This window comes from Rhinoraja longicauda, chromosome 1, assembly GCF_053455715.1.
Source record: "Rhinoraja longicauda isolate Sanriku21f chromosome 1, sRhiLon1.1, whole genome shotgun sequence".
In the NCBI taxonomy this organism is placed as follows: Eukaryota; Metazoa; Chordata; class Chondrichthyes; order Rajiformes; family Arhynchobatidae; genus Rhinoraja; species Rhinoraja longicauda.
Genome location: NC_135953.1, coordinates 105,491,878 through 105,506,429, shown reverse-complemented (window position 1 = coordinate 105,506,429; position 14,552 = coordinate 105,491,878). Strand labels below are relative to the sequence as shown.

At 43.7% G+C, this 14,552-nt stretch overlaps 1 protein-coding gene across 2 annotated transcripts in view; it reads left to right on the top strand.

Moving 5' to 3' along the window:
• Positions 1-152: 152 nt before the first annotated feature.
• Positions 153-14,552, top strand: part of csgalnact1a (chondroitin sulfate N-acetylgalactosaminyltransferase 1a) — a 172,102-nt gene continuing 157,702 nt past the window's right edge. Inside the window, exon 1 of one of the 2 annotated variants that reach the window (XM_078403900.1) lies at positions 153-249. The gene's annotated coding sequence lies outside the window, so the exon portion shown is untranslated. Of the gene's footprint in view, positions 250-843; positions 930-14,552 lie in introns of those variants that run through there. The other variant, XM_078403891.1, reaches the window with a different exon arrangement.

The following is a 14,552-nucleotide window of genomic DNA, read 5'->3' as shown; positions in this document are numbered from 1 at the left end:
AAGTGACATTTTTTAAAATCACATTGGTGTAAGAATATTGACATTTATAGGGTGCTTCTGCTTACAGGAGCTTGCAACATGGGCAACGGGTAGAGCGCCGTTGTGTGTGTGTGTGGAGGTAAAGGGAGTCATTTTGTGCAAGGGCACCATGAGGATTGCCGGTGCTTGCTCGCTGCACATACAGGCTGAATGCAGACCGACCGTCCGTCAATGGGAAGTGTGCAGCTGGGCTCAACAGACACCAGACCTGTGAGTAACCAACTCCTTGAGGCGCAGCTACAGAGCTGCCCTGAGCCGCAGCGAGGACTGTGTTCACTGTTCGTGCTACACAGTGGAGCCTTTGACGCAACACTGCAAGGAAAATAGGGCTTGCTTTCTGTTCCCTCGGCAGCCAGTTTGGCCGGGGCTGGGGTCTGTGGTTGCTTCTGTGTTCCACTGGGATTATTGGTGTGAGAACATGGCCATTGCCGAGCTGCAATGGGACCCCGTTTGAATTGTTTACTTTCAGAAGCAGTTGAGTTGAAAGCGAGTCTTTCATTCAGCATTTGAACCTCTGACTGAAGCATTTACTTCTGCGGTGTTACTTTAACAAACACCCTCGAAGTTAGAGCTAACGCAGAGACAGTTGAGATCAGACTCGCTGTCTGACTTGCGCCGTAGTTTCACTCTGAAGATTACTTCATATTTAAGACCAATTTAAATTATTTTAAGGAAAATGTAGTTTTTAAACGAAGATCCCGTCCACCTGGCTTAGGGTACAAGGGCACAGAACCATCGGCCACTGTGCAGATTCAATCGGAGTTTTACCTCTCTGCTCCTGTTTCTCTTCCCCGGACTATTTTTTTTTTGTGGGGGGGGGGGGGGGGGGAGATAAAAATCAAAGAAAGAAACAAGTGAATTAATTCTGCCTGCAGCTTTCTGGACAGAAGGTAAATGATTTATGACTGTCTTCTAATTTAGAGCACTTACTGTAGCAAATGTCAGTTATCAGTCAATCCGTTGTGCATTGCTAATTTCCTCTGGTGTACGTTTCTCCACTCCTCTTCCAGTATCCCGGGGATTGCAGAGTTCAGCCGCGATACTTTATTTTGAGGGATTTTGTGTATGGGTTCTGTGCTGGTTATTTCACAAGTCACAGCAAGATCAAACCGAGTTATTTTGAAACCTTGTCCTGATTTTTCTTTGAAGCCTTCGCCGCTGCCACACGCCATCGACGTGCCTGCCTCTGTGCTTGCTGATAGAGCGTATCCAGATGGCTCTGCTCCCCTCCAGAGACTCGCCTGATTGGGAATTCACCAAGTGGAGAATTATAATGATGGAGCAGGACCTTGTTCCCGCCCTTTGATATCCTGCACGGAGATTCCATGCTGTGCTGCCTATTAATTTCCCATTAATAACCTTGGGATCCTCTGCACCAGATGAGTCAGTATCACATTAGCTCAGTGTCAAAATGGGCAATATCATGAAAAATGACTATCATAGTTTGTGTGTATGTGCGTTTGCATGGCATTGAATGTCAAGGCAATGTTGATGTAGACGTCAGCTGGAAAGACCATATGGTATTCAAAAGTGCTGCTGTAAATAGCATTTTAATATTTGCACCAAATCTAAAGGATTAAAATTTAAAAACTCACTTGCAAGAATTTAGACCACATTGTAGATGGTTAGCGGCCCAGGTGATGTTTGGGAATGCCAGTGGATGGAATTGCTGAATGATTTTGGAAATGTCACGGTCATTTTTGAATCCTGAGGCATGAGGGTTTGCGATTAGTAAAACAGTACATTTGTGGACAAATGGACACAAGGTGCTGGAGTAGCTTAGCAGATCAGACAGCTTCTCTGGAGAACATGGATAGGTGACGTTTCGGATCAAGACCCTTCTTCGGTCGTGACCCGAAACGCCACCTATCCATGTTCTCCAGATCTGCTGTCTGACCCGCTGAGTTACTGTCACAATTTATCTCCTTTTGTGTATTAGCCACGGTGGAGGAGAATCGCACTGTCCCTTAGCTTATGGAAGGACCATTCAGAAGCTTGGATTTGCATTTTGTATCTACAGTAAGATTTGACTCCCTCTCTACAATTAGTCTGAGGAAGGGTCCTGACCTGAAATGACACCTATCCATGTTCTCCAGAGATGCTGCCTGACCTGCTGATTTACTCCAGCACTTTGTGCCCTTTTGTATTAAAAAAAGCATCTACAGTTACTTGTTTCTAAGATTTGTGATGGTTAGGTTTTTCATGAATAGCAGTGCCTTTCTCTTCTGACATCAATTTAAGAAAGCAGCAAAGATATCAAAGGTTGGATGTCGATATATTAGCTGTCCGCTCTATTATATATTAGACATAATTTTATCTTGATTCCCTATTTCATTTCACTTGTGGATCTCATATGCTATTACATATTAGTGGAAATGGATGTAATTCATTTCCTAATTTGAAAGAATATTGCAGGAATGATTGGGTTAACATATGATGAGTGTTTGACAGCACTGGGCCTGTACTCGCTGGAGTTTAGAAGGAAGAGGCGGGACCTCATTGAAACTTACCGGATAGTGAAAGGCCTGGACAGAGTGAATGTGGAGAGGAATTTATTATGGGGAACAAAGAAATGGCAGACGAGTTAAACCGTTACTTTGGATCTGTCTTCACTGAGGAAGATACACACAATCTCCCAAATGTTCTAGGGGCCGGAGAACCTAGGGTGATGGAGGAACTGAAGGAAATCCACATTAGGCAGGAAATGGTTTTGGGTAGACTGATGGGACTGAAGGCTGATAAATCCCCAGGGCCTGATGGTCTGCATCCCAGAGTACTTAAGGAGGTGGCTCTAGAAATAGTGGAAGCATTGGAGATCATTTTTCAATGTTCTATAGATTCAGGATCAGTTCCTGTGGATTGGAGGATAGCAAATGTTATCCCACTTTTTAAGAAAGGAGGGAGAGAGAAAACAGGTAATTATAGACCAGTTAGTCTGACATCAGTGGTGGGGAAGATGCTGGAGTCAATTATAAAAGACGAAATTGCTGAGCATTTGGATAGCAGTAACGGGATCATTCCGAGTCAGCATGGATTTACGAAGGGGAAATCATGCTTGACAAATCTACTGGAATTTTTTGAGGATGTAACTAGGAAAATTGACAAGGGAGAGTCAGTGGATGTGGTGTACCTCGACTTTCAGAAAGCCTTCGACAAGGTCCCACATAGGAGATTAGTGGGCAAAATTAGGGCACATGGTATTGGGGGTAGGGTACTGACATGGATAGAAAATTGGTTGACAGACAGAAAGCAAAGAGTGGGGATAAATGGGTCCCTTTCGGAATGGCAGGCAGTGACCAGTGGGGTACCGCAAGGTTCGGTGCTGGGACCCCAGCTATTTACGATATACATTAATGACTTAGACGAAGGGATTAAAAGTACCATTAGCAAATTTGCAGATGATACTAAGTTGGGGGGTAGTGTGAATTGTGAGGAAGATGCAATAAGGCTGCAGGGTGACTTGGACAGGTTGTGTGAGTGGGCGGATACATGGCAGATGCAGTTTAATGTAGATAAGTGTGAGGTTATTCACTTTGGAAGTAAGAATAGAAAGGCAGATTATTATCTGAATGGTGTCAAGTTAGGAGGAGGGGGAGTTCAATGAGATCTGGGTGTCCTAGTGCATCAGTCAATGAAAGGAAGCATGCAGGTACAGCAGGCAGTGAAGAAAGCCAATGGAATGTTGGCCTTCGTAACAAGAGGAGTTGAGTATAGGAGCAAAGAGGTCCTTCTACAGTTGTACCGGGCCCTGGTGAGACCGCACCTGGAGTACTGTGTGCAGTTTTGGTCTCCAAATTTGAGGAAGGATATTCTTGCTATGGAGGGCGTGCAGCGTAGGTTCACTAGGTTAATTCCCGGAATGGCGGGACTGTCGTATGTTGAAAGGCTGGAGCGATTGGGCTTGTATACACTGGAATTTAGAAGGATGAGGGGGGATCTTATTGAAACATATAAGATAATTAGGGGATTGGACACATTAGAGGCAGATAACATGTTCCCAATGTTGGGGGAGTCCAGAACAAGGGGCCACAGTTTAAGAATAAGGGGTAGACCATTTAGAACGGAGATGAGGAAGAACATTTTCAGTCAGAGGGTGGTGAAGGTGTGGAATTCTCTGCCTCAGAAGGCAGTGGAGGCCAGTTCGTTGGATGCTTTCAAGAGAGAGCTGGATAGAGCTCTTAAGGATAGCGGAGTTAGGTGGTATGGGGAGAAGGCAGGAACGGGGTACTGATTGAGAGTGATCAGCCATGATCGCATTGAATGGCGGTGCTGGCTCGAAGGGCTGAATGGCCTACTCCTGCACCTATTGTCTATTGTCTATTGATATTTCCACTAGTGGGAGCCTAGGACCAAAGGCCATAGCCTTAGAATAAAAGGATGTACCTTTAGAAAGGAGATGATGAGGAATTTCTTCAGTCACAGGGTGGTGAATCTGTGGAATTAATTGTCGCAGAGGGCTATGGAGGCCAAGTCAATGGATATTTTAAAAAGCGGTTTGACAGATTCTTGATTAATATGGGTGTCAGGGGTTATGGGGAGAAGGCAGGAGAATGGGGTTGAGGGAAAATTAGAGCAGCCATGATTGAATAGCGGAGTAGACCTGCTGGGCCGAATGGCCTAATTCTGCTCCTGGAACTTATAAACCTATGACTGGTCATTACAATGCATTACAATTCCCCTGCTCAGAATGGAGATAGTCCAGGGAAACCTGGCCAACACTCTTGTCTGTGGGGCTGCTACACTGCACTTTAACACATTTATAAATGTTGGCATTTAAAACAATAAGAACAAGTGGACAGGAAGTGGGTGTAATATGAAACTTCTTATAATAAAGAAAGTTGTTGTGTCTGATTAATACTCTCCAAAATTCTGCATTAAAATAATTATGTTAATATGAGCCATTATCCCACCAGAATTTGTAGGTAAATTGCTGGAATATTGCAGTTGGGTGACCAGAAAACAAGTGATCATCCGTTTGGTGGCTTTTGATGGTTGAATCATGCAAGTTTGTATAACTGTAGATATTTCAGTTCATCTGGATTAAAGCTGAGAGAGCTGTGTAGGCATCCTAAGTACTGAATCACCAATGTTTACCCAAATTGTATCAAAGTACTCAGGTTTGTTGAGGAGCCAAACCTATGGGGCAATCAGACCAGCATGTTTGGTCACATGATCAATTCTCTTCAATCCTTTTTGCAAGATGGGAAATAACTATACAGGCTTCTGACCACCAAATATTCTCTTCTATTTAGACTTTAGACTTAAGAGATACAGTCTGGAAACAGGCTCTTTGGCCCAAATAGTCTAGACTTTAGAGATACAGTGCAGAAACAGGCACTTCAGCCCACCGAGACCGTGCCGACCAGTGATCACCCCATACACTAATCTACATACACCAGGGACAATTTTGCAACTTACCAAAGCCAATTAGCCAACAAACCTGTAATTTTTTGAAATGTGGGAAGAAACTGGAGCACCCAGAGAAAACCCACGTGATCACAGAAGAACGTACAAACTCCATACAGACAGCTCCCTTAGTCAGGATTGAACCCGGCTCTCTGGCGCTGTAAAGCAGCAAATCTACCGCTGTGCCACCACTCTGTTCCAGCTCTAGCCTGATTCTCCAGTGCAGTAGAGGGAATTCTGCACTCTCAACAGTACCGTCATGTTGATGAGAGATGAAACAGAGGTGCCTACAGGTGGACATGTAACCACTATTTGGAATTTTTCCAACATCCTGATCCACACTTACCATTCAACCAACATGACATAAACTAATTATCTGGTCTTTTGTTTTGCGACATTTTGTGGAAGTGTAGACTGGTTCACTTCCTACATTACAACGGTAATTCAAAATGACTCCGCTGGTTGTAAAGCTATCTCAAATACGTTGATTGATCTCTTGATGTCACATAATCAGTGCAACAGTTGTATCAAATCCTTGTGCTGCCGGCCTATTATTTGTCTTTATCCTTGGGCCCAAGCAGTAATGCATTTTCTTAGAACCATAGAGGCATGGAGTCATATAGCATGGAAGTAGGCCCTTTGGCCCAACTTGCCCACACACTGACCAACAGGCCCCATCTACATTATTCCCACCTGCCTGAGCTTGGCCGATATTCACCTAAAACTGTCCTATCTATGTCCCTGTCCAAATGTATCTTAAACATTGTAATATTACCTACCTCAAATACCTCCTCTCGTATCTTGTTCCATATACCTCAATGATTTGTGTAAAGTAGTTGCCCCTCAATTCCTATTAAATCTTTGCCCCCTCATCTTAAAACTATGTCCTCTGGTTCTCGAGTCCCCTACTCTGGATAAAAGACTCTATGTGCATTTACCCAATCTATTTATTTCATAATCTTATACACCACTGTAAGATCACCCCTCACCCTCCTGCGCTCCAGGGACAAACATCCTCGCTTGTTCAATCTCCTCCTATAACTCAGGCCCTTGAGTCCTAGCAACATACTTGTAAATCGTCTCTGCGCCATTTCTAATTTAATATGTACCCTTTCCAGCTTAATCTGCATCCTTTCTAGCTTCTTGTCACAAAAACCTACAAATCCCATTGAAAGAAAACAAATAAATAGCAATTCCATGGGTTATCCATGTGTATCCATGCACTCTGCTGCTCTGATGTGGACGTGAACACATCACTTTGAAGATGAGAGTTCTCCAACTTGAACTCTGCTTCTCTCTTCATTGCTGCTGCTTGACCTGCTGCCTGTTTCCGGGAGTTTTTGTTTAAATTTCAGATTGTCGGCATTTGTAATTTTTAAACCTAGCACAAACATGCCTAGCTTGAAATGAGTTAGTAAAACATTGGACCAGATTGTTGCGGTTTGCATGAATTACCGCTGGGTCCCAATACCTCTCACCTCCAACCCGGTCTTTCCCAACTCGGCCTCAGAATAGAGTCAGAAGAAGGCTCCCAACCGGAAACGTCCCCCATCCATGTTCTCCCAGAGAAGCTGGCTGAACCGCTGAGTTATTCCAGCACTTTGTGACCTTTTGTGTAAACCAGCATCTGCAGTTCTTAGTTTCTATCTCAGAATGGCGTACCAGGAGGTACAGACCCCATTTGGAATATGTGCCTTGCCCGGTCACTTGCAACTGATGTCCTGACCTTTGGTTGCCTGATTTACCAGCCCTAAAATGGCCCCTACTCCACATCAAGCACTAATGCCTGGGTGCTCTCAGCCAAGGCATCCAGAGAAGGCAGCATTATCTATTGAGAAGCGCCATAGAATGTCTTGCAGCATTCGCAAAGCTATTATAAATAGAAGCTTTTGTGTTGATAAAGAAATATTATATGAAGTATTTTCCACAAGAATTGACAGTCACATTTTATGCATGAGTTACTGTGAATGAAGAGGCAAGCAATAAAAGAAAGATAATGCAGATGCTGAAATATCTGGTGAAACATTAGGGGCAGATTGAGAGGTCACAATGTGAGCATGGATTCCCTTATCCTCTCTCTCCAAGTGCCATCCGATATGCTGTATCAAGAGAACGTTTTTTACACCAGATATGAACCAGAACAAAGAGCGACACAATGGCACAGCTGGTGGAGCTGATGCCTCACAGTGCCAGAGCCCCGGATATGATCCTGACCTCAGGCGCTCTCTGTGTGGAGTTTGCACGTTTTCTCTGTGACTGTGTGGGTTTTCTCCGAGTGCTCTGGTTTTCACTCACATTCCAAAGAGGTGTGTGATTGTAGGTTATAAATTGACTCTAGTGTGTAGGGAGTAGATGCGAAAGTGAGAGAAAATAGAAATGGGTGATCGATAGTCGTCGTGGACTCAGTGGGCCAAAGGCTCTGTTTCCATCAAAAAAGACATAAGGTGCTGGAGTAACTCGGTAGGTCAGGCAGCATCTCTGGAGAACATGGATAGTTTCAATTTTGGGACCCTTCTTCAGATCATTAAAAAAAGAGGAATGTTGGACACAGGAGAAGGGGTCGTCATTGGGAGGTGAGGACTCTTTTCCAAAGTAACAGGAAAATGCCTGAAGGGAGAGGCGATGGAAAACTAGCTCAACATCTTGAAGGGCTTAGAGCTCTTTGAGGTGTGGGTGTAGGGGTACAAAGGTAAGACCTCTTGATTTATTCACAAAATGCTGGAGTAACTCAGCAGGTTAGGCAGCATCTCGGGAGAGAAGGAATGGGTGACGTTTCGGGTCGAGACCCTTCTTCAGACAAAATAAAATTCTCTTCAAGGTAAGACCTCTGCTGAGGTCTGCCTATTTCCATGCAGTGTTTTTCAATCAATTTAGGGACCGCATGGTGACACAGTGCCAGAGACCCCCGGTTCGAACCTGACTATGGGTGCTGTCCATATGGAGTTTGTACGTTCTTCCTGTAATCCTGTGGGTTTTCTCTGGGTTCTCCAGTTTCCTCCCACATTCCAAAGACATAGAGGTTTGTAGGGTAATTGCCTTCGGTACAGATTGAAATGATCCCTATTGTGTCGGATAGTGTTGGTGTATGGGGTGATTGCCGGTCGGTGTGGACTCGGTGGGCTGAAGGCCTGTTTCCTTCCTAAAAATGAAACTAAACTAATTATTCAAACACTGAAATTCTTGGTTGCTGCAGCTTCGAAGGAATATTAGAAACAACAACATCATCAATAAATATACAATATATCATCAGGTATTCTAAGTAAACCAAACCATGATAAAAATATAAATACCACGATAAGTACCAAAGCAACTATAGTAATACAAAGTCTGTAGTATTTCAGTGAGATAGGATTCTGGTTAGAATTGTTCAGGGTGGTTCAAGATCCTACATTTTTTTCTTTTACATGTTAAAAATTCCTCATGTATCGTATAAGGATAAAAATTACATAGATATTTTAATAAGAAAGTGATCGTGATCCAGTGATGTTTTTTTTTTAACTAAAGAAAGTCAGTTTAGTCAGCTAACCCAACAGTCATAAGGTCATAATTGATAGGAGTAGAATTAGGCCTTTCGGCCCATCAAGTTTACTCTGCCATTCAATCATGGCTGATCTATCTCTCCCTCCTAACCCCATTCTCCTGCCTTCTCGCAATAACCTCTGACACCTGTACTAATCAAGAATCTAGCTATCTCTGCCTTAAAAATATCCACTCTTTACCTCCACAGCCTTGTGTGGCAAAGAATTCCATAGATTCACCACCCTCTTACTGAAGAAATTTCCCCTCATCTCCTTCCTAAAAGAACGTCCTTTAATTCTAAGGTGATGACCTCTAGTCCTAGACTCTCCCACCAGTGGAAACATCCTCATCCATATCCGCTCTATCCAAGCCTTTCACTATTCTGTATGTTTCAATGTGGCCCTCCCATCATTCTTCTAAACTCCAGTGAGTACAGCCCAGTGCCAACAAACGCTGATCATAGGTTAACATGCTCATTCCTGGGCCCCGATGCATCAATACTATATTTGGTGCAAAAGTGTTGACACTGTGAAATGGCCCAGGAGAAGATTCTGCAAACTTATACACTTGCCTGATATCATGTCAAAGTAATTCATTGCATGAGAAATGCAACTCTCCATAGATAGCGAGAAGTCTGTTTCCTAAATAGAAATCAGCAATAATAAATTCAATTACCCCAAAAGCAAGGCCAAAATAGAATCAAAGACTGCTGCTCTGTCTTGATGCGAAAGAACCATTCATTCAGGGATTTATTTCGGTTTCGGATCATGAGATGGGAAACATCACAAGAGAATTGACTTGCCCTGAAGCGATTTGTAGACCAGATACGCCTTGAAATGTTACAAGCATTTCTGTACACTGGCATACACGGGTTTTGACCAAATTAGCAGCAACAGTATTAGTCTGTCAGTTCAGAGTAGGAGACATAAAGTGCTTGAATGACTCAGCAGGTCAGGCAGCATCGAGGTGGAACGTTGAGAGCTATGTGGACCATTGAGAGCGAGGTGTACTGTTGAGAGGGTTTGGAGAACTGAGCCACTGATAGTGGGGAGGGGGACCTGCGCTGCCAAGAGGGCCACCGAGAGCTGCCCAGCGGGGGGGCACCAGAAACGATGGAGGGACCTGGTGGGGGCCACCGAGAATGAAGGGGGGGCCTGGCGGGGAGCTGCCGAGAATGAAAGGGGACTTAGTGGCGGACCGGTAAGAACAAACAGAGGACCCGGCAAGACGAGGTGCCGCCAAGAATAAAGTCTTGGATGGATCTCGGGGGGCCACCGAGATCCAAGTAGGGACCCAGCAGGGGCTGCTGAGAATGAAGGTGGGGACCTAGCAGGGGCGGTCGAGAATGAAGGGGAGACCGAGCAGAGGGCCTCCTGCTGCCACCTATGGTGGCAGGCAGAAGATAGGACTGTTTGGTGAACCTTTGTAACTTTGTTGGCGCCAGAAACATGGTAACATCTGTATACTCTGCCTAATTGTGGTCTGCCGTATGATTCTACGGGTTGTGTGCAAAGCAAAGCATTTCACTGTAACTTGGTGCATGTGACAGGAAAGTATCATTGAATCGTTGAAGTATCTGTAGAGGACCTGGATGGACGAGGTGTCATGTCGGGACTCTTCTTCAGACAGACTCAGATTCAGACTAGGACCTGAATCCTTCCTTGTGAATAGCAACAATGCTGCTTCTTACACCGAGCAATGAGACTCAATAAATCCTGGATAAAGCAGCCAGGTAAATCAGAAGCCTTCACTCCATTATTGCTGCACCTTGTTTACAGATCATACCACCTACAACTTGCACAGAGCAGGTCACCAAGATTTCTTTCAGCGTCTCTCAGATCTGGCGTCACAGGTAGAATGGGTGGTCAAGAAGGCTTTCAGTACATTGGCCTTCGTCAGTCAGGGTACTGAGCATAGGAGTTTGGATGTTATTTTACAGTGATGTTACAGTTGCACAACATGTCGGTGTTGGAATATTGTGTTCAGTTTTGGTTGCTCTGCTATTGGAAGGATGTCATTCAGCTGGAAAAAGGTCCAGGTAAGATTTACGAGGATGTTGCCAGGAATGGAGGATCTGAGCTACAGGGAAAGGGAAAGGCTAGGACTTTATTCCTTGGAGTGCATGAGGCTGAGGGGGTGATCGTATAGAGGTGTACAATATCACAAGGGAGATTGGGTGAATGCATAGAGTCTTTTACCCAGAGTAGAGAAATCAAGAAGCAGGGGACATAGGTTTAAAGGTGAGAGGGGGAAGATTTAATAGAAACCTGAGGGGGAACTTTTTTACACAGAGGGTGGTGGGCATATGAAATTATGAAATGAGCTGCCAGAAGAGGAGTGGCCAGAAGGGCAGCATGGTGGCGCAGCAGTGGAGTTGTTGCCTTACCTCTCCAGAGATTACGGCTGCTATCTGGTTTCAGCAGGGACGGACTAATGAATTTTAAGCACTGTATTGGAATTTACAGAACCTGAAGCCTATCTATTGAATGGAGCTTGGGCCATGAGTTGGTGGTGGATGGGGTAAGCTTCGTCAGAATCTGCAATTTCAAACTTTTTATGAACAAAGTCTGGGCTATGGGTGTTTTTGGTGCTGACTGAGGGTGGGGATTGGTCGGGGTACCAGGCGTAGCTTCCTTGCTCATCATCACTGAAACACACAGGCACTCTACTAAAGTATTCCATTTGATAAACAGCGTCTCCAGCAATGCAACATTTCTTCAAAGCTTTGACTTCCAAGCTCGTGTCTCTCGTTAGATTTGCACATACATCTTTCATATAGATGAAATAGTGATACTCTCTGAACCACACTGATATGACATTACCACACAACAGGTTTAGGTTTATTATTGTCACGTGTACCGTACTACAGTGAAAAGCTTCGTATTGCATCTATCCAAACAGATCAGATATACCATACATTGATACAATCAGTTCAAACTCAAGTACAATAGATAGAGCAAAGGGGAAGATACAGAGTGCAGAATATAGTTCTCAGCATTGTAGCAAATTGTAGTGCATCAGTTCCATAGACAAAATCCAATGTCCTCAATGGGGTAGAATGGGCCAGTGCCCTAGTTTATGGATGGACATGTATAGTTTAGTTTAGTTTATAGTTACGTTTACCGAGGTAGAGTGAAAAACTTTTGTTGCGTGCCAACCAGTCTGCAAAGACAATGCGTGATTACAATCAAGTCATCCACAGTGTACAGATACATGATAAAGGGAATAACGTGAATAATGTTTAATGCAAGACAAAGTCCAGTAAAACCCGGTTAAAGATTGCCCGAAGGTTTCCAATGAGGTAGATAGTAGCTCTGACTGCTCTCTAGTTGTTGGTAGGATGATTCAGTTGGCTGATAACAGGATATCACCACAGTAGAGCCACTGTTGTTAAATTACAGGATGTTTTTTTGAAGAAGTTGAATTGATATGAATAAAGCTAGTTTTTCAGCCAATTTGATTTACTCTCCATGACATCAAGAAACACTTGAGAGCACAGGATGAACACTGATATCCGGAAAACATACCCTCCCAACCTAGCCACGCCTTTACCCTAGTTGTTCCAGTCCAATGACACCATTGATTTCTGTTGGCGTCAAATCAACAATGAGGAAGATTGCTCAACTATATACTAAAGGTAGAACAGATCCAATTGGGTTAATTACCACCCAGATCATGTTACCCTCAGCCACTAGGCAAGTGATGGAAGGCTTTGTCAACGTTGCTGCTAAGAGCACCTTTCACCATTAACCCTGCAACAAATATGCCTTTCTGCAAGGCACAACAATACAACAGCAAAAATGATCCGACCATCAATTACAAGCGATAATTTCGGTAGTGTTAAGTCTCAGGAAATAGCTTCGAAAATTGCCAAAAAGTGTAAGCCTATGCTTTTAGAAATCAGCATGAAATGACAAAGAAATTGATGAAGAAAGAGAGAATAGAAGACAAGAATAAATCAGCAAGAAACATAAACAAATTGATGGAAAAATCTTCATGCATGCAAAAAATTGCAAGGTTAAACGTGTGTCACCTACTGACAGAGAAGTAACAATTTATAATGGGATATAAATAAATGTATTAGTTTATTTTAGAGATACAGCATGGAAACAGGCCCCATGGCCCACTGAGTCTGCACCGACCAGCGATCTCCTTTACACTGGTTCTATCCTACACACTAGGGACAATTTACAAAAGCCAATTAACTTACAAACCTGCATGTCTTTGGATTGAGGAAGGAAACTAGATCACTGGGAGAAATCCCACATGGTGACAAGTTAACGTACAAATTCTGTACAGACAGCACCCGTAGTCAGGATTGAACCTGGGTCTCTCGCGCTGTAAAGCAGCAACTCTACCGCTGCAACTCTGTGTGCTCACTGTCAAATAATTTGTGGCATTCCAGAAATTGTGTGCAATCAAAGACCTGGTGCAAATGAGAAATTAGAAAAATTGTAAGGGTAACCTCATTGGAACATATTGTCCATTCTACGTCATTGTCCATCCACGTTATTGTCCATTCTAATGGAACATTCTCTGAAATAATTTTTTTTGTAACTTCAAGCAAGCATCTCATCTATAAAGTTACAACAATTGCTTTGGTAGTTGTGTGAATTATTTTCAGTCATAACATCAAACCAGGATTATAGAGCCAAATTAAAGATTACATATGAGGATACCACTGCCTACATACTTCCTGCCACATCACTTACCATCTAGACATGGACAAATAAAATCATTATTTTTGTTTGTGGGAGTTAATTTAGGGCAGCAAAGTGCCGCCGCAATAGAGTTCCTGCCTTACAGCGCCAGAGACCCGGGTGTGATCCTGATTATGAGTGCTGTCTGTATGGAGTTTGCATGTCCTCCCTGTGATCACATGGGTTTTCTTTAGTTTAAAGCTTCCTCACATATTCCAAAGACGTGCAAGTTTGTAGGTTAATTTGTTTCTGTAAATTGCCCCTCGTGTGTAGGATGTGAAACTGGGATAACATGGAAGCAGTGAATGGGTGTTGGATGGCGCGGACTCAATGGGCTGAATGGCCTGTTTCCATGCTGTATCTCTAATCTAACCTAAACTATTTTCAGAACACAACAATGTGGACGTCTTTGCCTACTAAGCAGTTTCTTGGGATCGAATATGACTTGCTTCCACCCTAGATGGGGCAGAAGATGCTTGCTGTTGTGGGTTTGTGCGTGATTATGGAGGCAGTGCAATCCATCTGCTGTTTATGCAGGACCTATGGACTCAAACCATCTCCAATGCTCCATCACCACTCTGCATGGTCATGTGCTAAGTATTGCCTGGAATCATGGTGGCATTAGTTCTTCTCATGGAGACTTTGAGAACATCTTTGAACCCTTCCCTCTGTCTGCATAGTGATCTCTTCCTGTGTCAGGCCAAGGAATGTAGTGTAGGGCAAGTGAACAATGTTGCCGCTCTCCTGGTGACATCGAGTATAACGAGTCTCACAGCTTGTGATATCGACCCTGGAGAGGACACTGTGTTAGTTCACCTCTACTCCACTGAAGAAGCATCTTCCTCACATGGACAACTACGGTTCGGAAAAGTACTTGGACAATGCCTA